This window comes from Callithrix jacchus, chromosome 3 (genome assembly GCF_049354715.1).
Source record: "Callithrix jacchus isolate 240 chromosome 3, calJac240_pri, whole genome shotgun sequence".
In the NCBI taxonomy this organism is placed as follows: domain Eukaryota; kingdom Metazoa; phylum Chordata; class Mammalia; order Primates; family Cebidae; genus Callithrix; species Callithrix jacchus.
The window spans coordinates 118,859,041-118,886,718 of record NC_133504.1 but is presented as its reverse complement, the minus strand read 5'-3'; the positions used below and the strand labels follow the sequence as shown (position 1 = coordinate 118,886,718).

The 27,678-nt window shown below is 35.8% G+C and overlaps 1 protein-coding gene and 1 long non-coding RNA gene across 6 annotated transcripts in view; one reads left to right on the top strand and one right to left on the bottom strand.

Moving 5' to 3' along the window:
* The window catches only part of NAA11 (N-alpha-acetyltransferase 11, NatA catalytic subunit), a 230,093-nt gene that overhangs the window by 38,874 nt on the left and 163,541 nt on the right, over window positions 1-27,678 (bottom strand). The window lies entirely within an intron of this gene.
* The window catches only part of LOC118152263 (uncharacterized), a 317,803-nt gene that overhangs the window by 152,379 nt on the left and 137,746 nt on the right, over window positions 1-27,678 (top strand). For all 5 annotated transcript variants that reach the window (XR_008480178.2, XR_013533060.1, XR_013533062.1 and 2 more), the window contains 2 exons: window positions 1,596-1,663; window positions 13,807-13,851. This is a non-coding gene — a long non-coding RNA (uncharacterized LOC118152263). The remainder of the gene's footprint in view (window positions 1-1,595; window positions 1,664-13,806; window positions 13,852-27,678) is intronic.

Sequence of the window (27,678 nt, the reverse complement as noted above, 5' to 3'; positions counted from 1 at the left end):
CATCCATGCTGTCAGGTATTACAGAATTTCCTTCTGTGTTTTTTAAGGTTGACTGATATTCTATAACAGGGTTGTTTCAACATCTTAGCTATTGTAAATGGTGCTACAATAAACATAGATGTGCTAATATCTTTATGAGATCCCGATTTCATCCCTTTTGGATAAATACCCAGAAGTGAGATTGCTAGATCATATGATAGTTCTATTTTTAATCTTTTTGGAATATGCAAAATGCAGACTTCCATAAAGTCTGTATCAAGTTTTATTCTATTCAACAAGGTATAGAGTTTCATTTTTTCCACATCCTTGCCAACATTTGTTATCTTTTGACTTTTTGATCAGTTATTCTAACAGGACTCAAGTGGTAATCTATTGTGATTTTGATTTACATTTCCCTGATAGTGATATTGAACATTTTTAAATATATTTGTTGGCTACTTGTATGTCTTCTTTGGAGAGATGTCTATTCAAGTCCTTTTCTTATTAAAAAATTGAATTATTTGTTTTTTTTTTTTTGCTATTGAGTTGTATGAGCTCCTTGCATAATTTTGGTATTAACCCTTTACCAAATATATGGCTTGCAAATATTTTCTCCTATTCTGTGGGCTGATTTTTCATTTTGTCAATTGTTTCTTTTGCTGTGCCAAAAATTTTTAGTTTGAAGTAGTCTTACTTGTTTATTTTTGCTTTTGTTGCCATATCCAAAATATCGTTGCCCAGACTAATGTCATGAAGATTTTCTCTCAGTTTTCTTTGGGTAGTTTTACAGTTTCAGGTCTTACCTTTAAGCATTTAATCCATTTTCAGTTAATTTTTGTATATGGTGTGACATAAGGGTCCAAAATCATTCTTTTGTATGTGGCTATCCAGTTTTCCCAACATCATTTATTGAAGTGACAATCGTTCCCCATGTGTATTGTTAATACCTTTGTCAAAATTAGTTGCCTACATATGTGTAGTTTATTTTTGAGCTTTCTTTTCTGTTCCATTTGTCTATATGTCTGTTTTTGTGCCAGTACTATGTTTTTTTGATTACTATAACTTTGTAATAAGATTTAATGTCAGAAAGTGTGATGCTGCCAGCTTTGTTCTTCTTATTCAAGATTGTTTTAGCTGTTCAGGGTCTTTTCTGGTTTTATACAAATTTTAGGATTGTTTTCTATTTTTGTAACATATGCCATTAGAATTTTGATAGGGATTGAATTGAATTCATAGGCTGCTTTGAGTAGTTTGCACATTTTACAATGTTGATTCTTCTAGATCCATGAACATGGGATATTTTTCTATTTATTTGTGTCTTTTTCAATTTCTTTCACAAATTTTTATACTTTGTAGTGTATAGATCTTTTACCTTCTTGGTTAAATTTATTCCTAAGTATTTATTCTTCTTGATACTATCATAAATGCAATTGTTTATTGATTTCTGTTTTGGATAATTTATCCTTAGTGTAAAGAATTACAACTAATTTTGTATTCTGAAACTTTACTGAATTTGTTTATTGGTTCTAATAGTTTTTTTGTGGAGCCTTTAGGACTTTCATTATATAAGATTATGCCATCTGCAAACAGTGACAATTTTTCTTCTTCTTTTTCAGTGTGGATGTCTTTCATTTCATTCTCTTGCCTAATTGTTCTGGCTAGCACATGCAGTTGAATACAAGTGGTAAGAATATGCATTATTATCTTGTTCCTAATCGTACAGGAAAAGCTTTCAACATTCCATCATTGAGTATCATGTTAGGTGTGAGCTAGTGATATATGGCTTTTTTTTTTTTTTTTGGTACATTCCTTCTATAAGTAATTCATGGAGACTTTTTATTAAAAAAGCATTGAATTTTGTAAATGCTTTTTCTGCATCTGTTGAGATGATCATATAATTTTTGTTCTTTCTTTTCTTAATGTGGAGTATTTTGTTTATTTGCGTATGTTGAATTATCTTTATATTTCAGGGGTAAATATCACATGACATAGTGTATGGTCCTTTTAATGTGCTGTTTAACTTAGTTTGCTAGTATTTTGTTGAAAATTTTTGCTTATATTTTCATCAGGAATATTGGCATGTAGTTTTTTTTTTTTTTTTTTTTTTTTTTGTATTGTGCTTGCCTAGTGTGGTTAGCATAATAATGCCAGCCTTGTAAGTTTTACAACCATAAAAATAAAGATTATTACATGTTATTTATTGCCTTATAGGGCAAGCAGACATAATATTCAGGACGATAGACTTAAGAAGGGAAATACAGGGACGGGCGCGGTGGCTCAAACCTGTAATCCCAGCACTTTGGGAGGCCGAGGCAGGTGGATCATGAGGTCAAGAGATCGAGACCATCCTGGTCAACATGGTGAAACCCCGTCTCTACTAATAGTACAAAAAATTAGCTGGGCGTGGTGGTGCATGCCTGTAATTCCAGCTACTCAGGAGGCTGAGGCAGGAGAATTGCCTGAACCCAGGAGGTGGAGGTTGTGGTGAGCCGAGATTGTGCCATTGCGCTCCAGCCTGGGTAACTAGAGCGAAACTCCGTCTCAAAAAAAAAAAAAAGGGAAATACAATGGAAATGTATACTGCTACAATGATTCTACATTTTACCAGAAGTAACTTAAAATTATCCACAAGTAGATTGGCTAGGTATAAGCTACATATATAATTTCTGGTTTAACCATTATATGCAGAGATAGAAATAGAAAGCAAGTGAAGGTATTAAAATGGCACTTAAAATTCAATAGATTGATATACAAAAGAAGGCAAAAATAAAATATGAAAGAGAAAAAGAAAACTAAATGAGAAAATTAAAAAGCAAAGAGTAAAATAGCAGACAAAAATTTAATCATGTCTATAATTTCATTAACTGTATACTTTTTATTTATATAGTTATATAACTTTAAAATTCAAGAGAAATTCTAAAAAAAATTAAAATTCAAGAGAAAAAAGTTTTATGTTGCTAATTTTAACATTTCTAGTACTCTTTTTTTCTATAGATCTGAGTTGTCATTTAATGTCATTCACTTTCAAATTGAGGAGTTTTTTTTTTTAGCATTTCTTATAATGTATATCTATATATGCAGTATATATGAATATATATCTATATATACATTATATCTATATCTAGATAGATATCTATCTATATCTATGTATCTATAGATAAATATATTAGCAACTATGGTTCTTGATAATTTCTCTCATCTTTTGTTTATCTAAAAGTGTGCATGTAATTTTTTATTCTTCAGTGTTTTTAACATGTAGTATTCCAATGTCTCTGGCTTCCACAATTTCTCATGAGAAGTCAACCATTAAATTTTTCATTTATTCCTCTTCTCCAAGCACCTTGAAATATTTTGTTTTGGCTTATTTCAAGATTTTCTCTTTACTTTTGGCTTTTAGCAGTTTGTCCCTGATATGGCCAGGAGATTTCTTTTTATTTATTTTGACCTGGATTTGTTGATCTTTTTGAATCTGTAAATTATTGTATTCTGCCCAACTTGTAAATTTTTAGTTAATATTCTAAAAATATTTCTCATACTACTTATTTGCATCTCTCTTTTCTTTCTATAATTCTACTTCCATGCATGTTAGATGAATTTATAGGCTTTGTTATTATTTTTTTCTATCCTTCAGATTGGAGAAATTATTTTTCTACATTTGAAGCTCACAGATTGTTTTTTCATCCCCTTTCTTATCTACCGTTAAGCTGATCTAGCTACTTATGTGTATTTCTCTATGATTTCCAACTGTTCTATGAGTTTTGGGCTCTGTACGCTGACACATTAAGCTTCCTATGGTCAAATTGTGCACAGTATGAAAATACACTCAGATAAGAAAAGCCAGATTCTGTATAGTTTTATCTTTTAAAAGGAGATTTCTCTTTGGGTCCTTCCTGTGTTTTTTGCTATACTGTCAGCTTGGCTTTTGGATATTATATATTTCCCTTACTGTCCCAATTCTCCTTTAAATTTCTAGCTGCTTTTCTTGCACTGAACTCTGGTGTCTGGTACCTTACCTGGTATGCCTATGTTTTTTCCCTACATTATTTGCTGTAGCTGTGGTGGTTAGGCTGTGCCCTCAGGCCAGAAGATTTGACAAAGCCAAAATTCATACTTCTTCAGGTAAACTTTTTTTAAATATTAAATTATTTTACTGCTTCTGTCAGCTTTTGAATGCTTTATGGCATATTTAAATAACTACTGTTGGCCAGATGCGGTGGCTCATGCCTGTAATCCCAGAACTTTGGGAGGCCGAGGCGGGTGGATCACAAGGTCAGGAGTTCAAGACCAGCCTGGCCAAAATGGTGAAACCTCGTCTCTACTAAACTTACGAAAATTAGCTGGGCATGATGGCAAGTAATCCTAACTACTGGGGAGGCTGAGGCAGAGAGTTGCTTGAACCCAGGAGGCTGAGTTTATAGTGATCTAAGATGGTGCCACCACTCCAGCCTGGGTAACAGAGTGAGACTCCATCTCAAAAAATAAAAATAAAAATAATTATTTTATTTTTTTCAATTCATATAAATATTATCTGGGGAATATTTGTATACTACATCACTCCTCACTATTTACCCTCTCTTACATTGTTTTAAAAGGATGGTATTTTATGTTGTTTATACTGTATTAATCCAGGGCTTTTGCTTTCTATCTTCTAAAATATTCAACACTTCTTGCCCTTCTTGTATCTTTTCTTGTTTTTCAGAACTATTATTTATTTTTTAATTTTTCCTGCATGTTAGAAAATTTGGAATGGAAATAGAGATAAATACAAATACTACACTTCCCACATTGACCCAGTCTTCTCAATATTTTAAATTTCATATTCAAAAATCAGTTTATTTATTCTAAGCAATCAAGAATATTTTGAATTTCTTTTTCAAAAAATAAGAGTGAAAGTCTGTAATTAAAGTGAAATTAATTGAATTTAGTTATTCAAGATAGAGTTCAAAGTAATTGGCAGTCTGAATATTTTTGTTCTTTCTCTAAAATTTTTCTATAATATTTGGATTTTCTAGGCCTTTATTTCAAGTTTATTTACAAAAAGGCTGTTATTCTTTTTTTTTTTTTTTAATTTTTTATTGGATTTTAGGTTTTGGGGTACATGAGCAGAGCATGCAAGACAGTTGCGTAGGTACACACATGGCAGTGTGCTTTGCTTTTCTTCTCCCCTTCACCCACATTTGGCATTTCTCCCAAGGCTGTTATTCTTATTCATATTCTCAGCTTCACTTTCAGGTCTCATTTGCTCATCAATATATAAACTTCTTGTAGGCATAGACTTTGTATACCCAGAGAAATAACCTCGGGCCTTGGTGGTGTTGACCAAAGTCTGCATTTATTTTACCTTTCTCCAGTTCTCTGATTCATTTAAGATTATTAAAGCTAAGCACTTCATCCTGATCTAAATTTTGTTAAGGATTCTGTTTAAAAAGGTACAGATTTTTATTTTCCTACTACCTGGCTAGGTATATTTTATCCATATTTTATCTTTGTTATTTCATTTTTTTAAATTTTAGGTTTAGGAGTAAATGTGCAGATTTGTTACATAGGTAATTTGCATATGATAGAGGTTTTGGTGTACAGATTATTTCATCACCCAGGTAATAAGCCTAGTACCTCATAAGGTAGATTTTTGATCCTCACTGATATGGTTTGGCTGTGTACCCAACCAAACCTCATCTTGAAGTCTCACATGTTGTGGGAGGGACCCAGTGGGAGGTAATTGAATCATGGGGGGAGGTCCTTCCCATGCTGTTCTCATGATGGTGAATAAGTCTCACGAGATCTCATGGTTACTGTAATGGGGCATTTCCCTGTACACGCTCTTTTTTTGCCTGCTGACATCCATGTAAGATGTGACTTGTTCCTCCTTCATTTCTGCCATGATTGTGAAGCCTCCCCAGCCATGTGGAACCGTGAGCTCATTAAAACCTCTTTTTTTTTCCCCAGCCTTAGGTAGGTCTTTGTCAGCATCATGAAAAAAATGAACTAATGCACCCACTTCCTACCCTCAAGTAGGCCCAAGTATATATTGTTCCCTTCTCTCTGTCCATATGTACTCAGTATTTAGCTCCCATTTATAAGTGAGAATATGTGGTATTTGACTTTCTGTTCCCATTTGAGTTCTCCTAGGATAATGGCCTCTAGCTCCATTCATGCTGCTGAAAAGGACATGATCTCATTTTTTATGGCTGCATAGTATTTCATAATGCATGTGTACCATGCTTTCTTTATATAGTCTACCACTGATGGGCATTTAGGTTGATTTCATGTCTTTTCTATTGTGAATAGTGCTGCAATGAACACATGTGTGCATGTGTCTTTGTGGTAGAACAATTAATATTCCTTTGGATACATACCCAATATGGGATTGCTGAGTAAAATGGTAATTATGTTTTACCATTTAGTTCCCTTGAGAAGTTGCCAAACTCCTTTCCACAGTGGCTGAACTAATTTAAATTCCTACCAACAGTGTATAAGCATTCCCTTTTCTTCATAACTTTGTCTGAATCTGTTATTTTTAAATGTGTTAATAACAGACATTCTAACTGTTATAAGATGGCATCTCATTGTGGTTTTGATTTGCATTTCTGTGATGATTAGTGATATTGAGCATTTTTTTTTTTTGGGACAGAGTTTCGCTCTTGTTACCCAGGCTGGAGTGCAATGGCGGGATCTCAGCTCACTGCAACCTTTGCCTCCTGGGTTCAGGTAATTCTCCTGCCTCAGCCTCCCGAGTAGCTGGGATTACAGGCGTGCACCACCATGCCCAGCTAATTTTTTGTATTTTTAGTAGAGACGGGGTTTCACCATGTTGACCAGATGGTCTCGATTTCTTAACCTTGTGATCCACCCACCTCAGCCTCCCAAAGTGCTGGGATTACAGGCATGAGCCACCGCGCCCGAACATTTTTTTTTTTTTCGCTAGTGAAGTGTTCAGAGAGCATTTTTTTTAATATGCTTCCTGGCCACATGCATATCTTCTTTTAAAATGTGTCTGTTCATGTCTTTTGTCCATGTCTGAGTGGGGTTGTTTGTTTTTGCTTGTTGATTTATTTAAGTTTGTTATAGATGCTGGATATTAGACCCTTGTCAGATGCATAGCTTGCAAATATTTTCTCCTATTCTGTAGGTTGTCTGTTTACCCCATTGATAGTTTATTTGCTGTTAAGAAGCTTTTTAGTTTAATTACATCCCATTTGTTGATTTTTATTTTTGTTGCAATTGCTTTTGGCATCTTTGTTGTAAAACCTCTGCCAGTTCCTATATCCAGAATAGTATTTCCTAGGTTATCTTTCAGGGTGTTTAGTCTTGTAGATTTTACATTTAAGTCTTTAATTTATCATGAGTTAATTTTTGTTTAGGATGTAAGGAAGGGGTTCAGTTTCAATCATCTGCCCATGGGTAGGCCATTGTCTCAGTACAATTTATTGAATAGGGAGTCCTTTCCCCATTGTTTGTGTTTATAGATTTGTTGAAGATCAGATTGATATGCAACATTACTTATGGGCTCTCTCTTCTGTTTTTTTGGCCTATGTGTCTGTTTTTGTACCAGCACCATGCTGTTGCAGTTACTGTATCACTGTAGGATAGTTTGAAGTTGAGTAATGTGATGCCTCGCTTTGTTCTTTTTGCTTAGGATTACCTTGGCTATGCGGACTCTTTCTTGGTTCCATATAAATTTTAAGGTAGTTTTTTTCTAATTCTGGAAAGAGTTATTTTGGTAGTTTTATAGGAATAGTACTTAATCTGTCAGTTGCTTTGGGCAGTATATCCATTTTAACAATATCGATTCTTCATATCCATGAGCATGAAATGTTTCTTTATTCATTTGTGTCTTCTCTGATTTTTTAAAACAATGTTTTGAGAATTTTCATTGCAGAGATCTTTTGCCTCCTTGGTTATCTGTATTACTAGGTATTTTATTCTTTTTGTGGCTTCTATAAATGAGATTGTATTCTTGAGTTTGCCCTCAGTTTGGATGTTGTTGTTGTGTAGAAATGCTACTGATTTTTTATTTTTGTGAGAGAGGGTCTTACTCTGTTAGGCTGGAGTGCACTGGCATGATTACAGGTTACTGTAGCCTCAAACTCTTGGATTCAATAAATCCTCCTACCTCAGCATCCTGAGAAGCTGGGACTACAGACATGAACTACCATATCTGGCTAATTTTGTAGTTTTTGGAGTGACAAGAGTTTTATCATTTTGCCCAGGCTGCTCTCAAAAACCTGGGCTCAAGTAATTCACCTGCCTCAGCCACCCAAAATGCTAGGGTTACAGGCATGAGCCACCACACTTGGCAGCGATGCTACAGATATTTGTATATTGATTTTGTATCCTGAAACTTTGCTAAAGTTGTTTATTAGATCAAGAAGCTTTGGCAGAGACTACAGTGTTTTCTAGATATAAAATTATATCATCTGGAAATTGGTTTTTAAGGAGAGTGCTTCCAGCATTTGCCTATTCTGTATTATGTTGGCAATAGGATTTTCATAGATGGCTCTTAATATTTTCAAGTATGTTCCTTCAATTCCTAGTTTGCTGAGGGTTTTTAACGTAAACGTATATTGCGTTTGACGAAAGCTTTTCTGCATCTATTGAGATGATTACACAGTTTTTGTATTTTGTTCTGTTTATGTAGTGAATCATATTTATTGATTGCATGTGTTTAACCAACCTTGCATCCCAGGGATAAATCTTGATTGTGGTGGATTTACTTTTTTATGTGCCATGAGATTTGGTTTGCTCATATTTTGTAGAGGATTTTTGTGTCTATGTTGATCAAGGATATTGGCCTGAAGTTTTCTTTTTTGTTGTGTCTCTGCTAGGTTTTGGTATGGAGATGATGCTCGCTTCTTAAGATGAGTTAGAGAGGAGTCTTTTCTCCTTAATTTTTTGTGATGGTTTTAGCAGGAATGGTACCTACCAGCTCTTCTTTATACATTTGGTAGAATTTGGCTGTGAATCCTTCTGGTCCTGGGTGTTTTTTTTAGTTGGTTGACTTTTTATTACCGATTCAATATTAGTTATTATTGGTGTGCTCAGTGATTAATTATCTTCCTTGCTCAATCTTGGGAGGTTGTATGTTTCCAGGAATTTATCTGCTTATTCTAGGTTTTCTAGCTTGTGTGCATAGAGATTTTCATAATAGTCTGAGAGTTTTTTCTATTTCTATGGTAACATCCCCTTTGTCATTTCTGATTGTTTGAATCTTCTCTCTCATTTTTTATTAGTCTATCTAGCAGTCTGTGTATCTTATTAATTCTTTTAAAAAACAAACTTCTGAATTTGTTGATCTTTTGTATGGCTTTTTGCATCTCAGTTTCCTTCAATTCACCTCTGATTTTTGTTTTCTTTTCTTTTTGTCTGCTAAGTTTGGGTTGCTTTTCTTTTGTCTCTCTAGTTACTCTTTTTCTCTGCTAGAGTTTGGGTTAGTATTCTTTTGTCTCTCTAGTTACTCATGTTAGGTTGTTAATTTGAGACACTTCTAATTTTCAATGTGGGTATTTAGTGCTATAAGCTTCCCTACTAACACTGCTTCAACTGTGTCTCAGAGATTCTTGTATGTTGCATCAATGTTCTCATTAGTTTCAAGGAATTTCTTTTTTTTTTTTTTTGTAGGAAGGGAGGAAGGCAGGAAGGGAGGAAGGCAGGAAGGGAGGAAGGGATGAAAGGAGAAAGAGAGGGAGGGAGAAAGGAAGGGAAGGAGGGAGGGAGGGAGGGAGGGAGGGAGGGAGGGAGGGAGGGAAGGGAAGGAAGGAAATCAGGCAATGAGAGAGACATTGCCAACCTGGATCTAGAGGTCTACAAGTTGATTTCTTTTTTTCTTTTTTTGAGAGAAGGAAAGAAAAACTAGGAGTGAAGGAGAGTAAGAAAGAGGAAGAAAAAGTGGGAGAGAGAATGGAAATATTGCTTTATTCTAAAAATAAAATGGGTATTAATAATGGCCAATCAATATTTCATTTAAACCTATGAGTAGGTGTGATGTGGTATTGACAAGAATGTATATTTTGTGTATTTAAAGTGGAGAGCTCTATAAATACTTATTAAGTTTACTTGTTCCGGATCTGAGTTCAAGTCCTTGATATCCTTATTAATTTTCTGTCTCATTGAGTCTAAGTCTCTATGTATCTGGGTGTTAGGATTGTTAGCTCTTGTTGTTGCATTGATCCTTTACCACTATATCTTTGTCGCTTTAAAATCTATTTTATCAGATATGAGAATTGCAACTCCTGCTTTTTATTTATTTACTTTTGCTCTCCATTTGGTTGGTAAATCTTTCTCCATCCCTTTGTTTTGAGTCTTTGTGTATCCTTGCATGTGAAATGGGTCTGGATGTAGCATACCATTGGGTTTTGGCTGTATCTTTTGATTGGGGGATTTAGTCAATTGAAATTTAGGATTACTGCCTTTTGATGTTAACTGGCTGTTTTATCCATTCGTTGATGTAAATTCTTCTTTATGTTGATGCTTTTTACTTTTTGGTATATTTTTAGAAAGGCTAACACTGGTTGTTTCTTTCTATGTGTAATGATTCTTTCAGAAGCTCTTGTAAAGCAGGATTGGTGGTAATAAAATTTCTGAGTACTTGCTTGTTGATAAAAGATTTTATTTTTCCTTCAGTTGTGAAGCTTAGTTTGGCTGGATATGAAATTCTGGGCTGAAAATTCTTTTCTTTGAGGATGTTGAATATTGGCCCCCACTCTCTTCTGGCTTGTAGAGTTTCTGCTGAGAGATCTGCTGTAAGTCTGGTAGGCTTCCCTTTGTGGGTAACCTGACCTTTCTCTCTGGTTGCCCTTAGTATTTTCTCCATCGTTTCAACCCTGGTGAATCTAATGATTATGTGCCTTGGGGTTGCTCTTCCTGAGGAATATCTTTGTGGTGTTCTCTGTATTACCTGGGGTGGAATATTGTCCTGCTTTGCTAGTTTAGGAAAATTTTCCTGAATAATATCCTCAAGAATATTTTCCAGCTTGGATTCATTCTCTCCGTCACATTCAGGTACACCTATCAAACATAAATTTGGTCTTTTCACATAGTCCCACATTTCTTGGAGACTTTGCTCATTCCTTTTTATCCTTTTTTCTCTAATCTTGTCTTTTCGTTTTATTTCATTTCTGTGTTAACCTTCATTATTTAGCCAGAAGTAAATCCAGAAGCAGGTTGTTTAATTTTCATGTAACTGTATGGTTTCCAGTGATTTTTCTCAACATTAAGTCCTATTTTTATTGCACTAAGGTCCAAGAATGTGGTTGGTAATAATATACATATTTTATAATTTGCTGATGGTTGTTTTGTGCCCTTTAGGATGGTCGATTTTAGAGTATACACTATGTGCAAATGAAAAGAATGTATGTTCTTTTTTTTTCCAGGTGGAGAGTTCTGTGGTTGTCTATTAGGTCCATTTTGTCAAGTGTAGAGCACAGGTCAGAAATATCTTTGTTAGTTTTCTGCCTTAATGATCTGGCTAATACTGTCAGTGTTGAAGTCTCCTCCCGCAATTATTATGTGGTTAAGTCTCTTCATAGGTATCCAGGAACTTCCTTTACAAATCTGGGTGTTCCTGTGTTGTGTGTTTGTGTGTGTGTGTGTATTTAGAATAGTTAGATCTTGTTGTTGAACTGAGCCCTTTACCATTATGTAATGCCCTGTATCTGTTTTAAATCTTTTTTGGTTTAAAATCTGTTTCATCTGAAATTAGAATAGCAATCTTTTTTTTTTCCGTTTTCTATTTGCTTGTTAGATTTTTCTTCATCTCTTTACTTTGAGCGTATGTGTGTCTTCCCACATGAGATGGGTTTCTTGAAGACAGCATATGATCAGGCTTTGTTTCTTTAGCCAGCTTGCCACTCTGTGTCTTTATTTGCAGCATTTAGTTTGTTTACATTGAAGGTTAGTATTGATATGTGAACATTTGATCCTTTCATCATGTTGTTAGTCAGTTATTATGTAGACTTTTTTTTGTAATTGCTTTATAGTGTTATGGTCTATGTACTTAAGTGGCCAGTAAGTATTTCTTTTCCATATATAGCATTCCTTTCAGGATCTCTTATAAGGCAAGTCTGGTGGTAATTCATTCCCTTAGCATTTGTTTGTCTGAAAAGGATCTTAATTCTCCTTGACTTATGAAGCTTAGTGTGGCTAGATATGAAATCCTTGGTTGAAAATTCTTTCTTTGAGAATGCTGAATATAGCCCCTTGCCCACACACACACAATCTCTTCTGACTTGTAGGGTTTCTGCTGAAAGGTCTGTTAGCCTGATGGGATTCTCTTTGTAAGTGATCTATCCTTTCTCTCGAGTTGTTTTTAATATTTTTTTCATTCATTTCAACCTTGGAGAATCTTACGATTGTGTGTTTTGGGGATGGGCTTATTATGTAGTATTTTGTAGAGGTTCTCTACATTTCCTGAATTTGAATGTTGGCTTCCCTAGTAAGACTGGGGAAATTTTCATGAATGATATCCTGAAATATGTTTCCAAGGTTCTTGATTTCTCTCTGTCTCTCTTTCATGAGTCACAGATTTGGTATATTTATGTAATCCCGTATTTCTCAGAAGTTTTGTTGATTCTTTTTTGAATTATTTTACTTTAAGTTGTGGTATATATGTGCTGAATGTGTAGGTTTGTTACATAGGTATACATGTGCCATGGTGGTTTGCTATATCTATCAACCCATCATCTAGGTTTTAACCCCTACATACATTAGGTATGTGTCCTAATGCTCTCCATCCCCTGTCCCCCATCCGCTGACAGGCACCAGTGTGTAATGTTCCCCTTCCTGTGTCCATGTGTTCTCATTGTTCAATTCCCTCTTTAGAGTGAAAACATGCGGTGTTTGGTTTTCTATTCCTGTGTTAGTTTGCTGAGGATAATGATTTTCAGCTTAATCAATGTTCCTGCAAAGGACATGAACTAATTCTTTTTTATGACTGCATAGTATTCCATGGTATATATGTGCCACATTTTCTTTATCCAGTCCATCATTGATGGGCATTTGGGTTGGTGCCAACTCTTTGCTATTATAAATAGCAATAAACATACTGTGCCTTTATAGTAGAATGATTTATAATCCTTTGGGTATATACCCAGTAATAGGATTTCTGTGTCAAATGGTATTTCTGGTTCCAGATCCTTGAGAAATACACTGTCTTTGATAATGGTTGAAGTAATATACACTCCTACCAACAGTGTAAAAGTGTTCCTATTTCTCCACATCTTGCCAGCATCTGTTGTTTCCAGACGTTTTAATGCTCACCATTCTAACTGGTGTGAGATGATAACTCATTGTGATTTTGATTTGCATTTTTCTAATAACCAGTGATGATGAGCTTTTTTTGATATGTTTGTTGGCTGCATAAATGTCTTCTTTTGAGAATTGTCTGTTTATATCCTTTGGCCACTTTTTGATGAGGTTGTTTGTTTTTTTCTTGTAAATTTGTTTAACTTCTTCATAGATTCTGGATATTAGCCTTTTGTCAGATGAAGAGATTTTAAAAATTTTCTCTTACTCTGTAGTTTGACTGTTCAACTACTTCTTAAAAATTTTTTGTCTGATTGAGTTATTTTGTAGAGCAGGTTTTCATGCTCTGAGATTCTTTCCTCAGCTTAGCCTATTCTGCTGTTAACACTTGTGAATACATTGTGAAATTCTGTGTTTTTCAGCTATATCAAATCAGTTTGGTTCCTTCTATAATGGACATTTCATCTATCAGTTCCTGTATCATTTTACAATAATCTTTATATTTCTTGAATTAGGTTTTGACTTTCTCCTGAATGTCAATCATCTTCATTCCTATTCATGTTCTAAATTTTATTTTTGTCATTTCAGCCTTGTTAAGAACCATTGCTGAGGAATGAGTGCTTTTATTTGGAGGTAAGAAGATACTCTGACTTTTTTCCTTTATCCTCTTTAGTCTCCTTGGGGGTTTGATTATGCTATAAGGTGGGTTTAGTCAACTGGCTTCATTTATGGAAGATTTTAGGAGCCAAGGTTCATCTCAGGACTTATGCACTGTGTGCCCTAACTCTGAGAGACTAATATCAGACCCATTGCTTTGTTCTCTGGTTCCTGAATTTTAGGAATCTGCTATGCTGGAGGTGCTGAGGTGTTCCCAGACCTCTGGTTGCAACACCCAATGAGTGGTGCCAGCCAAAGTACTTCATTGGGTGGTGGGAGTCTGCCAGCATCCATACACATATTTGTGCTGGTGATATGCATGGCAGGGGTGGGGGTATTGGCAGGCCTGGAGCTGGCACTCTCCATTTACTCATTCATGTGGGCAGTAGCAGCTGTGCAGGATTGGGGGTGAGGCTGCTGGTCTCTGTGCATAAGTTTGCACTGGAGATTGTGTCAACATGAGGATGAGGTACTGGGGGATGTGATGCTGGTGGTCTCCATGTGCATATAAGTACACCAGTGGCAGTAACAGCACAGAGTAGGGGGTTGGAGCTACTAGTCTCCTTGTGCTCTGTCTTGTTGGGCAGGGTGTATGAGGTGTGCTAATGCTGGCAGCAGTGTCATGATGGCATGCACAATGGCAGGGAAAGGGAGGTGAAGTCTTCCTGTACACGCTGACTGGCAAAGCGATATGGTGGGCAGCCATGGACAAGTGCGTTCAGGCAAAGCAGCATGGCAGAGGCTGCGGTGGTGGGAAGGAGCAGGTGATTTTGTGCATGTTAGTGGGGGCTGCTCTATTGGAGCTCCCTGATGCTTACACATGTTTCACCAGTGCAGGAGCTATGATACAGGGACCTGGGAGTTACCGCAGCTGAGCATCCAAGGCTGCACTGCAAGCAGGTGCATCCAGGCTGGGATCCTGGGAGAGACCAGTAGACAGTGGGGCACTCAGGTCAGACTGGCCATATCTCATGGACAAGATTTCCCTTCACTGTTTAGGTCCACTGTTCAGGTTCCTAGGCGTACAGTCTCCTAGGAGAGCAAGTGAGCCTAGGGGGATGGACATCCCTTGCTGGGCTTCACTATAGACACTTTCGTACCAAACCCTCTGGGCTCTGCACTGGCTGGAATTTTGCCCCTATCGTCTCTCTAAGCAGCTTTCCCTGCCAGCTCGGATGTCCATGGGGTGGGTCACAGGATTCCAGAGGTACCTGCTGCCATGATTTCAGAGGTACCTGCAAGAGTGGGTTGCTCCTTGCCTACTTAACTCACTGCTTCCCCAGGAGTTGTTGAAGGCCAGGAGCGAGTCCCGGTACCTGGCAATCCCATGCAGGGTTCCCAGCTTCCTCTCCCTTCAGCCCAGCGTGTGTGTCTTCCCTATGTCCACTAACAGTGCTCAGAGTGTGCCAGTCTTCCTAATGTCCTGGACCCTTGATGACAGATGTTCCTCCTGGATGCATCTAGTTGGCCTTCTTGAGAAAAGTCTTATCTCTGTTACTTTTGAGAAAAATTAAACACTATCCTTTTAAAACTTTCCTTTGCTTAAAAAACATTTGTAACCATAGTCTTTTAAATTCAATATATAAAGATTCCGCTATTTTATTATAATTCTATAGAATTTGAAGAAATTTTTCTAACAGGTTTTATAAGATGTGGTTATGTAAGTTTGCAAGATTTTGTGAAAGAACTTTGAGTATTTGTTTACTGCATGTAGCCATGATATGTCCCATTGCTTTTTAGTCTAATAGTTCAAGTAAGTAAATAATTTATTGCCACTAATAGCTATAAAGATGAAGCAGTGAGGAGCCCTCAAAAATTTGAGATTAGTTGGTTGAACACTTTGCTTTATGTGTGAATTATAATCTTAACAGAAATAGATGAGATATATACTAGCAATTACTACCATGTACAGTAGTTTATTTATGAAATAGTAAAGAATATGGCTATATATTTGTAATTAAGTTACTGATTGAATGCTGTGTAAATAGTAATATATTATCTGCAGGTTTTCTAAATGATAAGTATTTGAAAGAATTATATAGAAATAACCCTACCTCATCTTTGTTAAGAAAATTATTTGATATATTTTATTCTTCCATTTCATTGACTTTCATTATGTTTTAGACAGGACTATAGGGACATATTAATAGTTTTAGATGACCTTGAGATTACGGTTTTTGTTCATTGTTTTCAATTTGTAGTTTGGTCTGACAACTTGAGTTAATAACTTGAGAATCTTATACTGGGTGTGCATGCTGTTTTTAAGAAATCCAGTATTGTTTTTACCATCTCACCTTTTTAATATTCATATTATTTGTAAATATTACATTAGCAAAATTATAGTAATAAGTAAAAGAAGGAAATAACTATGTAGTTCTGGTCTATTTTCAGTTGCCATTACTGTAGATCATCAGATATTTCTAGCTTTCCACCTACGTGCACAGTAAAATTGCACTTACCTGTCTCCTTTGAAATTAGGCATGATTATGTACTTGCTCTAGCCAAGTGATTTGTGTCAATTCCTTGTAAAAAAAAAACACAAAACTAAAAACCTATACATGGTTTGCTATGTTACTTTCTCCTTTTTGCAAGAATTTTAAAAGTATACATTAATATTCAATTTCTATTGTTCCAAGTCCTTGGGAGACTGAAGAACATAGCCATTGCAGACTCACTTTGGATGTGAAATATACATTTAAGTGATAAGCCATGAGATTTTTGTTACTATAGTGTATCCTAGCCTATTCTTACAGATACAAAAATTGATATTCAAAGAGATATGTCAAAATATGTGACATAGGCTTAGCTTTCTGGTGGGAGGCAGTGAAAGACTACTTTGAATGCTGAATCATAATCAGTGTTATTCAGTAGCAAAATATTTGGTAAAATTATTTTTGATAAAGATGTGAAATAAGATAATATGCCTAATAAACCTATAGTTCTCAGCAAAGTGGTTAAAATAACTTTAGTAGTGTTGGTTGGTGTTGGCTGCACTTGATAGGGAATTATATAAAATAAGATCAGGAAAGAATCAGCTTACAAATGGGATGAATGGAAATAGAGTACATGAATTCAAGGTCTTTTAGGAACAAAGAGGAAAGTTTTTTCTCAACTCCAACTGATAAAATGTAAAACTGAGAATAATTTGAGTCAAAAGAGCTGATTTAATCTCAGGCTGGTGGCAACAATCAAATTAAGGTATATAGCTTTTCAAATTGTTTAGAAATTTGGAATGGATTAAGATGTCTAAGAATAAAATTCCAACTGAGGCAGTGACACCCTTTAATCATTTCAAATGCACAACATAATAATGGTGTGGCTTTTCTATCAAAGCTTATTGACAGACTCAATATGCCAGTAATTAAGTTGAAAAACATGATAAAGCAAAGAAAGATAGCAATTGTAAGAAATAGGACTAAAAAGAACTGTGATCATTGCTATTGGCACTAGATACTGACTGAAAAATAAAAGATAAAAAGCTTACTCAGATTTTATTAGAGGTATAAAACCATAGTTTACTGCTATTGGAGAAGCCTTGTGGATTCAGATAGCAAAGTGGACTAATCTGAATTATTAGTGATTCACACAATTCAACATCATCTTGAACTTGCAAGAAAATTCATGATATAATCCTTAATTATTAATGATTTTCTACTGACAATATTACTGTGTTGCATTTGTAGGTATTTCGTAACACAGGCGAAATAATGCCATGGATCTTTTAGTCACATGGCAAAATTTATAGATAACTTAAATTGAATCAAAGACTATCTTTTAAAAGCAGGTAAAATCTATATGTGGGAAATTTTCTCTATACATATCAATAATAATTACCACAACACTTTAAAAATATTCATCTAATATTCTCTACTAATAATGACTAATATAATTTCCAACTGATATAAAGATTATATTCAATATGAGGCTTGATATACAGGTATTATTTACATGTTTCTTTACTCTGTCTTAATAGTAAAAGAAAGAATCAACACTCCAACCTAGTTTTATTTTTATTTCAAGGGTCACAAATTCAGGTCATTAGTTTCAGTGATGCTTTATGTTTCCTTGTTTCCAGTATTAGAATAAATTTTAAATCACTAGCCATTTAGCTATGGACGTTACAGTCTGAAGCAGAGGATTAAGAAGTTCTTTTTGCTAAGAATTAGTCTGACTTACATATAACATTTGTTTGGCCATTTACCTTCTCAGTTCTTTTCCCAGTGTGTTAATAATACAACCTCTTCCTTGTTCTCTCCCTCATTTTTGTCTTCCCATTTTTATATCAATGCTGGAAGGCCCTTCTGCCTACCAGGGAAGCAAACTGGCCTGGCAGCCTTGCTGAGCCCTCACTTAGCTCCTGAGGGCCTGGTGTGCTGTACCATCTCTTACCTCGCTCATGCACTCCTTCTGGTAACTTTTGTTTCCATGAGAACTTTGGGTAGTTCTGCTGCATTGCATTGGGTTTTTAAAGTATTATCCCCCAAAAGCATCTACTAATAAAATGAAGCTGAGAAGGGCATTTAGTGTGTCAATTTTCTGCTCTTGACAATAATACTTTAAATTGCAGATGGCTTCTACCCAAATATTATCATCATATTACTAAGATTAATTGTACCAGAGAAAATTTTTTGTTAACACCAGAAGTTTATATGTTTAGATGTTAGAATCATAAATTTGCTAGAAGAATAAGAAGAAAAATACACTTTGAAGGCAAAGTTTCTGACAGTAGAAGAAAAGAGAAGAACAAAACCAAGCAAATCTATAGTTTCAAATATTTGAGAGAAATGTGACCCACAAGTATTTGGGCAGGACAGTATAATGATATTTTTCATGTTGATGAAAAATTATATTTTTGGCTAACGTTGTAGAATATCTGAAATGGTTTCATAATTTTTGTCTGATTTGAGCTACTAAAGTGATAAATTATGAATTTTTAAATATTTACAGGGTGCTAACCCACCCAGCATTGCTCTCCTCAATAGCAAATGTACAATGTTTGTGATGAGGCATACTGGTTTTCTTTCACCTATCACATACTTAGTGCTACTGAAGTATTTATTACAGAGTGAGGGAGAGTTAGAAACAGCTCTGTTTGGCAACATAACCCCCAATTCTGGACAATTTGAAATCATAGAACTAGGGGCCAAATGTGCAATATTGTACAAGTGTATAATTTTAAAAACATATAGTACTTTAAAATATTTATTGTGGGGAAATGAGAATTTTAACCATAATTTAAAATCTTATCATGTACTACAGCTAAGCACTTAGACCTGTACCTTTTAAAATCCTGGGAAAATATCTCATAGGATAATTTGGAAGAGTAAATGAATTGCCGTGGAGGTTTATACTTTTGTTAAAGTAGCATTGTGAGGCATAAGACTGAGAACCCTGCCTCCAAGAACTCAATTTTTATTTGTTGTTCTACTCAATTATACACAAGGAAATACGTGGAGCATTTTACTCTCCCTAAAAAAGCCAATAAAGCAAAATCTACTATCAAGTACAGGGTTGATTTTAGACACAGAACTCCACTTTCCAGATATATTTTCTTATTTGTATAATTAGCAAAAGTTTAGAGGACCTGCTGCAGCTCTACTGTCTGCTATTTTATATTTGTTTTTCTTTGGTAAATTTGTTTAAGTTTCTTATAGATGCTGGATATTAGACCTTTCTCAGACACATAGTTTTCAAATATTTTCTCCCATTCTATATATTATCTGTTCACTCTGTTGGTAGTTTCTTTTACTGTGCAGAAGCTCATAGGTTTAATCACATCTCATTTGTCAGTTTTTGCTTTTGTTGCAATTGCTTTTTGTGTCTTTGTCATGAAATCTTTGAAGTTCCTATGTCCAGAATGATATTTCCTATGCTGTCTGCCAGGGTTTTTTATAATTTGGAGTTTTACATTTAAGTTTTTAATCTATCTTGAGTTGATGTTTGTATATGGTATAAGGAAGGGGTCCAGTTTCAATCTTCTGCATATGGCTACCCAGTTATCCCAGCACCATTTATTGAATTGGAAGTCCTTTCCCCATTTATTGTATTTGTCAACCTTGTCAAAGATCAGATGATTGTAGGTATTTGGCTTTATTTACAGTTTCTGTAACCCATTCCATTGGTCTACATGTCTATTTTTGTAGCAGTAACATGCTGTTTTGGTTACTGTAGCCTTGTAGTATAGTTCAAAGTCAGGTAGTATGATGCTCTCAGCTTGTTCATTTTGCTTAGTACTGCTTTGGATATTTAGGCTCTTTTTTGTTTCCATATAAATTTTAGAATAGGTTTTTTTTTTTCCTAATTCTGTTAAAAATGTCATTGGTAGTTTGATAGGAGTATCACTGAATCTGTCAGTTGCTTGGGGCAGTGTCCATTTTAACAATATTAATTCTTGGTTCTTCTTATCCTTGAACATGGAATTTTATTTCCATTTGTTTGTGTCATTTCTGAATTCTTTTAGCAGTGTTTTTAAATTTTCTTTGTAGACATCTTTCTCCTTCCTGGCTAGCTGTATTCCTAGGTATTTTATTCTTTTTGTGACAACTGTCAATTGGATGTGTTTCTTATTTGGCTCTCAGCTTGGTTGTTATTGGTATACAGGAATGCTAGTGAATTTTGTATGTTGATCTTGTATTGCAAAATTTTGCTGAAGTTGTTTATCAGATTAAGGAACGTTTGGGCTGAGACTATGGGGTTTTCTAGATATGGAATCATGTTGTCTGCCAACAGGGATAGTTTGACTTTCTGTCTTCCTATTTGGATGCCTTTTATTTCTGTTGTCTGATTGTTCTGGCCAGGAATTTCAATACTATGCTGAATGGGAGTAGTGAGAAGGGTAATTCTTGTCTTGTTCTGGTTTTCAAGGCGAATGCTTTCAGCTTTTGACCATTCAGTATGATGTTGGTTGTAGGTTTGTCATAGATGACTCTTATTATTTTGAGGTATATTCCTTCAACGCCTAGTTTTTTTTAGAGTTTTTAAGATGAAAAAATATTGAATTTTATCAGAAGTCTTTTCTGCATCTATTGAGATGATCATGTGTTTTTTTGTCTTCAGTCTGTTTATGTGATGAATCACATTTATTGGTTTGCATATGTGGAATCAAACTTGCATCCCAGAAACAAAGCCTACTTCACCGTGGCGAATTAGCTTTTTGATGTATTACTGAATTCAGTTTTCTAGTACTTTGATGAGAAATTTTGCATCAGTGTTCATCAAGGATATCAGCCTGACATTTTCTTTTGTTGTTGTCTCTCTGCCTGGTGTTGGTATCAAGATAATGCTGGTCTCAGAATTGATTAGGGAGGGGTTTTTCCTTTTCAGTTTTTTAGGATAGTTTCAGTAGTAGTGACTCCAGCTCCTCTTTGTACCCCTGGTAGAATTTGGCTGTGAATCCACCTTGGCCAGGCCTTTTTTCACTTGATAGGTTATTTGTTATTGACTCAATTTTGGAGCTCATTATTGGTCTGTTCAGAGATTCAGTTTCTTCCTGGTTCAGTCTTGGGAGGGTATATGTGTCCAGGAATTTATCCGTATCTTCTAGATTTTCTAGTTTGTGTGCATAGAGTTGTTCATAATAGTCTCTGATGGTTATTTGTGTTTGTTTGGGACTTCTCTTTTATTATTATTATTATTTTTTGGGATCTTCTCTCTTATTAGTCTAGCTAGTGGTCTATCTATTTTATTAACTTTTTCAAAAAACAGGCTTTTGTCTTCTTTGATCTTTTGAATGGTTTTTTTGTGTCTCAATCTCCTTCAGTTCAGCTTTCATTTTAAGAAATTCTTATCCTCTGCTAGCTTTGGGGTTGGCTTGCTCTTGATTCTCTAGTTCTTTTGGATATGGTATTTGTTTGTTAATTTAACATCTTGCTAGCTTTCTCATGTAGACATTTAGGGCTATAAATTTCCTAACCATGCCTTAGCTGTGTTCCAGAGAAGATTCTGGCCTGTTATATCTTTATTATCATTAGTTTCAAATAACTTTTTGATTTCTGCCTTAATTTCATTATTTGACTAAAATTCACTCAGAAGGTGATTGTTTAATTTCCATGTAAATGTATGGTTTTCAGCAATTTTCTTCATATTGAATTCTATTTCTATTGTGTTGTGGTCCAAGTGTGTTGATGTTATTTTTGTTTTTTTGAACTTGCTGAGAATTGTTTTATGTCTGATTATGTGACCAATTTTAGAGTATGTACCATGTGCAGATGAAAAGAATGTATATTCTTTTGCTTTTGGATGGATAGTTCCATAGGTATGTATTGGATCCATTTGGTCAAGTTCAGGTCCTGAATATCTTTATAAGTTTTCTGCTTTGATGATCTGTCTAGTACTGACAGTTGGGTGTTGATGACTCCCACTATTATGTGGGAATCTCAATCTCTTTTAAGGTCTTAAAGAACTTGCTTTATGAATTTGGATGCTCCTGTATTCTGTGCATATATATTTAAGATAGTTCGGTCCTCTTGTTGAATTAGGTCCCTTACCCTTATGTAATACCCTTCTTTGTGTGTGTGTGTGTGTGTGTGTGTGTGTGTGTGTGTGTACTCTTTGTTGGCTTAAAGTCTGTTTTGTCTGAAATTAGGATTGTAACTTCTGCTTTCTTCTTGTTTGGCACTTGCTTGGTAGAGTTTTCTTCATTCCTTTATTTTGAGCCTGTGGGTGTCACTGTATATGAGATGGGTCTCTTGAAGACAGCATACCATTGAGCATTAGATCTTGCTTTTTTATCCAGCTTGCCACTCTGTGTCTTTTAATTGAGACATTTGGCCCATCTGCATTCTAGGTTAGTATTGATGTGTGTGGATTTGATTCTGTCATCATATCATTAGCTGTTTATTATGCTGACTTGTTTGTGTGGTTACTTTATAATGTCACTAGTCTATTTACTTAATGTGTTTTTGGTAGTAGCTGGTAATGGTCTTTTCTTTCCATATTTAGTGCTTCTCTCAGGGCCTCTTGTAAGGCAGGTCTACCTGTAATGAATTCCCTCAGCATTTGCTTGTCTGAAAAGGATCTTATTGCTTTTTTGCTTAGGAAACTTAGTTTAACTGTGTCTGATATTCTTGATCAGAATTTCTTTTGGTTGAGAATATTGAATATAGGCCCTCAATCTCTTCTGGCTTATAGGGTTTCTATTGAGAGATCCACTGTTAGTCTATTGAGCTTTTCTTTGCAATGATGTGTATTTTCTTTCTAACTGCCTTTAACATTTTTATTTCATTTCAACCTTGGAAAATCTTATGATAATGTGTCTTTGGTATTATCTTTCTGTGAAGTAATTCGTTTATCTTCATTTAAATATTGGCCCCTCTAGCTAGGTTGGGGAAGTTCTCATGGGTGATATTCCAAAATATATTTTCCGAGTTTCTTCCATTCTCCCCATCTCTTTCAGGGACACCAATGCGTCATAGATTCAGTTTCTTTACATATTCCCATATTCCTTCTAGTTGGTTGTTCCTTTTCATTCTTTTTTATTTATTTTTGTCTGATCTGATGCCTTATTTCAGAATGCCAGTCTTCAAACTCGAGATTCTTTCCTCAGATGATCTATTCTGCTGTTAATACCTGTGATTTCCTTGGGATATTTTTGTAGTGTGTTTTACAGCTTTTTCAGGTTGGTTACATTCTTTTTTTTTTTTTTTTGAGATGGAGTTTTGCTCTTGTTACCCAGGCTGGAGTGCAATAGCGTGATCTCGGCTCACCGCAACCTCTGCCTCCTGGGTTCAGGCAATTCTTCTGCCTCAGCCTCCCGAGTAGCTGGGATTACAGGCACACGCCACCATGCCCAGCAGTTACATTATTTTCTTTACTCACCGTTTTGTCTGTTAGATCCCACATTGTTTTATTGTGATTCTTAGCTTCTGATATGGTTTGGCTGTTTCCCCACCAAAATCTCATCTTTATTTGTAGTTCCCATAATCTGCACATGTCATGGGAGGGATGCAGTGGGAAGTAATTGAATCATGGAGATGGGTTTTTCCCATTCTGTTCTCATGATAGTGAATAAGTCTCATGAGTTCTGACAGTTTAATAAAGGGAAGTTCCCCTGCACACACTCTCTTGTCTTCCACGATGTAAAACATGATGTGCCTTTGGTCCTCCTTCACCTTCTGTCATGACTGTGAGGCCTTCCCAGCCATGCAGAACTGTGAGTCCACTAAACCTCTTTTTCTTTACAAATTACCCAGTCTCAAGTATGTCTTTATTAGCAGTGTGAGAACAGACTAATACAGCTTTTTGGATTGGGTTTCATTGTACTCCTGAATTTTGATGATCTTCCTTTCTATTCATATTCTGAATTCCATTCTTGTCATTTCAGCCATCTCAGCAGAGTTAAAAACCCTTGCTGGAGGACTAGTATGATCATTTGGAGAAAATATGTCATTCTGGTTTTTTGAGTTGTCAGAGTTTTTGCACTGGTTCTTTTTCATCTTTGTGGGCTCAATTCCTTCAATCTTTGCAGTTGTTCTTTTGGATTTTTTTTTGTTTTCTTTTATCCCATTGGATAATGTTGAGTGTTTGGTTGATATATAACGTAGGTTCAGTTGATTAGCTTTATTGCTGAAAGATTTTAGGGTATCAAGGTTCAGCTCAGTACTTCTGAACTGCATGTTCTAACTTGAGGGAATGATATCATCGAGCCCCAGCTTTGATCTCTGGGTCCTCAAGATTAGGAATCTACCATGCTCGAGAGGCTGAGGTGCTCCTGGGCTGCTGATCATAGCCCCCCCAATTGGTTGTATCAGCCAAAGCACTTCATAGGGCAGTGACTGTGGGATCCATTCTCACTCATATGAGCCACTGGCAGTGGCAGTGGCAGTGCAGCAGTGCGCATGCTTGTCAGCTGAAGCAGGGTGCTAGCGGGTGCAAGGGTGCTGGCCTCCATGTGGGTATTCACAGCAGCAGTGGTGGCAGTATGGCACAAGGATTTGGGAGTCCTTGCTAGTGACTGTGTGTACATTCACACTGGTGGTGATATTAACATGGGGACAGGGTGTTGGTGGGCACAGGACTGTGTGTACCCTTTGTGCATGTTCACCCTGATGGCAGTGCTGAGTTCTTTGCATATTTTAGATATTAACCCCTTATGAGATATATGTTTATAAAGATTTTCTCCCTTCCTATAGGTTGTATTGTTGCTTGTTAATTGTTTCCTTTGAGTGCAGAATCTTTTTATTTTAATGTAATGTTATTTGCCTTTTTTGTATCTTGGCTTTTATTGCCTGTGCTTTTGGGGTCATCTCAAAAAAGATCATTGCCCAGACCAATGTCATAAAGCTTTTACTCTAGGTTTTTTTCTAGTAGTTTTATTTGGTATTATATTTTACATTTAAATATTTAATCCATTTCTAGTTTATTTTTGTATATGGTGTAAGGGTCCAGTTTTATTCTTTTGCATGTGGATATCCAGGTTTTCTCAGCACCATTTGTTGAGTAGACTATTCTTCTTTCATTGTGATGCTTGGCACCCTTGTTGAAGATCAAAGTCAAATTGTCTCTATTTGCAGATGACATGATTGTATATTTGGAAGACCCTATTGTCTCAGCCCAAAATCCCCTTAAGATGATAAGCAACTTCAGCAAATTCTCAGGATACAAAATCAATGTGCAAAAATCACAAGCATTCCTATAAACCAATAATAGACAAACAGACAGCCAAATCATGAGTGATCTTCCATTCACAATTGCTACAAAGAGAATAAAATACCTAGGAATACAACTAACAAGGGACGTGAAGGACCTCTTCAAGGAGAACTAAAAACCACTGTTCAAAGAAATAAGAGAGGACACAAAAAGATGAAAAAACATTCCATGCTCTTGGTTTAGAAGAATCAGTATTGTGAAAATGGCCATACTGCCTAGAGTAATTTATAGATTCAATGCTATCCCTATCAAGCTACCATTTACCTTCTTCACAGAATTGGGGGAAAAAAACCACCTTAAACTTCCTATGAAACCAATAAAAAAAAGCCTGCATAGCCAAGACAATTTTAAGCAAAAAATACAAAGCTGGAGGCATCATGCTACCTGACTTCAAGCTATACTACAAGGCTACAGTAATCAAAACAGCATGGTACTTGTACCAAAACAGAGACATAGACCAATGGAACAAAACACAGGCCTTGGAAGTAATGTCACACGTCTACAACCATCTGATCTTTGACAATCCTGACAAAACAAATAATGGGGAAAGGATTCCCTGTTTAATAAATGGTGTTGGGAAAACTGGCTAGCCATGTGCAGAAAGCTGAAACTGGACCCCTTTCTTATACCTTATACAAAAAATTAACTCCAGATGGATTAAAGACTTAAACATAAGGCCTAACACCATAAAAACCCTAGAAGAAAACCAAGGCAAAACCATTCAGGACATAGGCTTAGGCAAGGATTTCATGACTAAAACACCAAAAGCATTGGCCACAAAAGCCAAAATAGACAAATGGGATCTAATTAAACTTCAGAGTTTCTGTACAGCAAAAGAAACAATCATTAGGGTGAACTGGCAACCAACAGAATGGGAAAAAAATTTTGTAATCTATGCATCTGACAAAGGGCTAAAATCCAGAATCTACTAAGAACTAAAACAGATTTACAAGAAAAAAAACAAACCCATTCAAATGTGGGCAAAGGACATGAACAGACACTTTTCAAAAGAAGACATTTATGAGGCGAAGAAACATATTAAAAAATGCCCATAATCATTGGTCATTAGAGAGATGCAAATCAAAACCGATTGAGATACCATCTCACGCCAGTTAAAATGGTGATCTTTAAAAAATCTGGAGATAATAGATGCTGGAGAGGATGTGGAGAAGTAGAAACACTTTTACACTGTTGGTGGGAGTGTAAATCAGTTCAATCATTGTGGAAGACAGTGTGGCAATTCCTCAAGGACCTAGAAATAGAAATTCCATTTGACCCAGCAATCCCATTACTGGGTATATACCCAAAGGATTATAAATCATTCTATTATAAAGACACATGCACATATATGTTCATTGTAGCACTGTTTACAATAGCAGAGACCTGGAGCCAACCCAAATGCCCATTGATGATAGACTGGACAAGGAAAATGTGGCACACATACACCATGTAATACAATGCAGCCATAAAAAACAATGAGTTTGTGAGCTTTGTAGGGACATGGATGCATCTGGAAACCACCATTCTCAGCAAACTGACACAAGAACAGAAAACTAAACACCGCATGTTCTCACTCATAGGTGGGTGTTGAACAATGAGAACACATGGACACAGGGAGGGGAGCATCACACACTGGGGTCTGTTGGGGGAAATAAGGGAGGGACAGAGGAGGGTATGGGGGTTGAGGAGGGATAACAGGGGGAGAAATGCCAAATATGGGTGATGGGTGGATGAAGGCAGCAAACCACATTGCCATGTATGTACCTGTGCAACAATCCTGCATGTTCTTTACATGTACCCCAGAACCTAAAGTACAATAAAAAAATATGTGTGTGTGTGTGTGTATAATTTCTTAAAATACAGTGGGCTAGCACACAGCTTGTGGCTGCAATCTCAACTACTCTGGAGTTTGAGGTAGAATCTCTTGAGGTCAGGAGTTTGAGACCAATTGGAACAATATAGTGAGACCCTGTCTCTAAAAAAATATATAAAAAATTAGCTGGACATGATGGCACACACACCTGTAGTCCCAGCTACTCAGTACAGAATGAAATACTGTCTCTTTAAAAAAAGACTAAAATAACATTTGCCACATTAATTGACTCTTCTTTTAATAAAAAATTTGCCTGTAGCATGTCATACAGTTTTATAGCACTT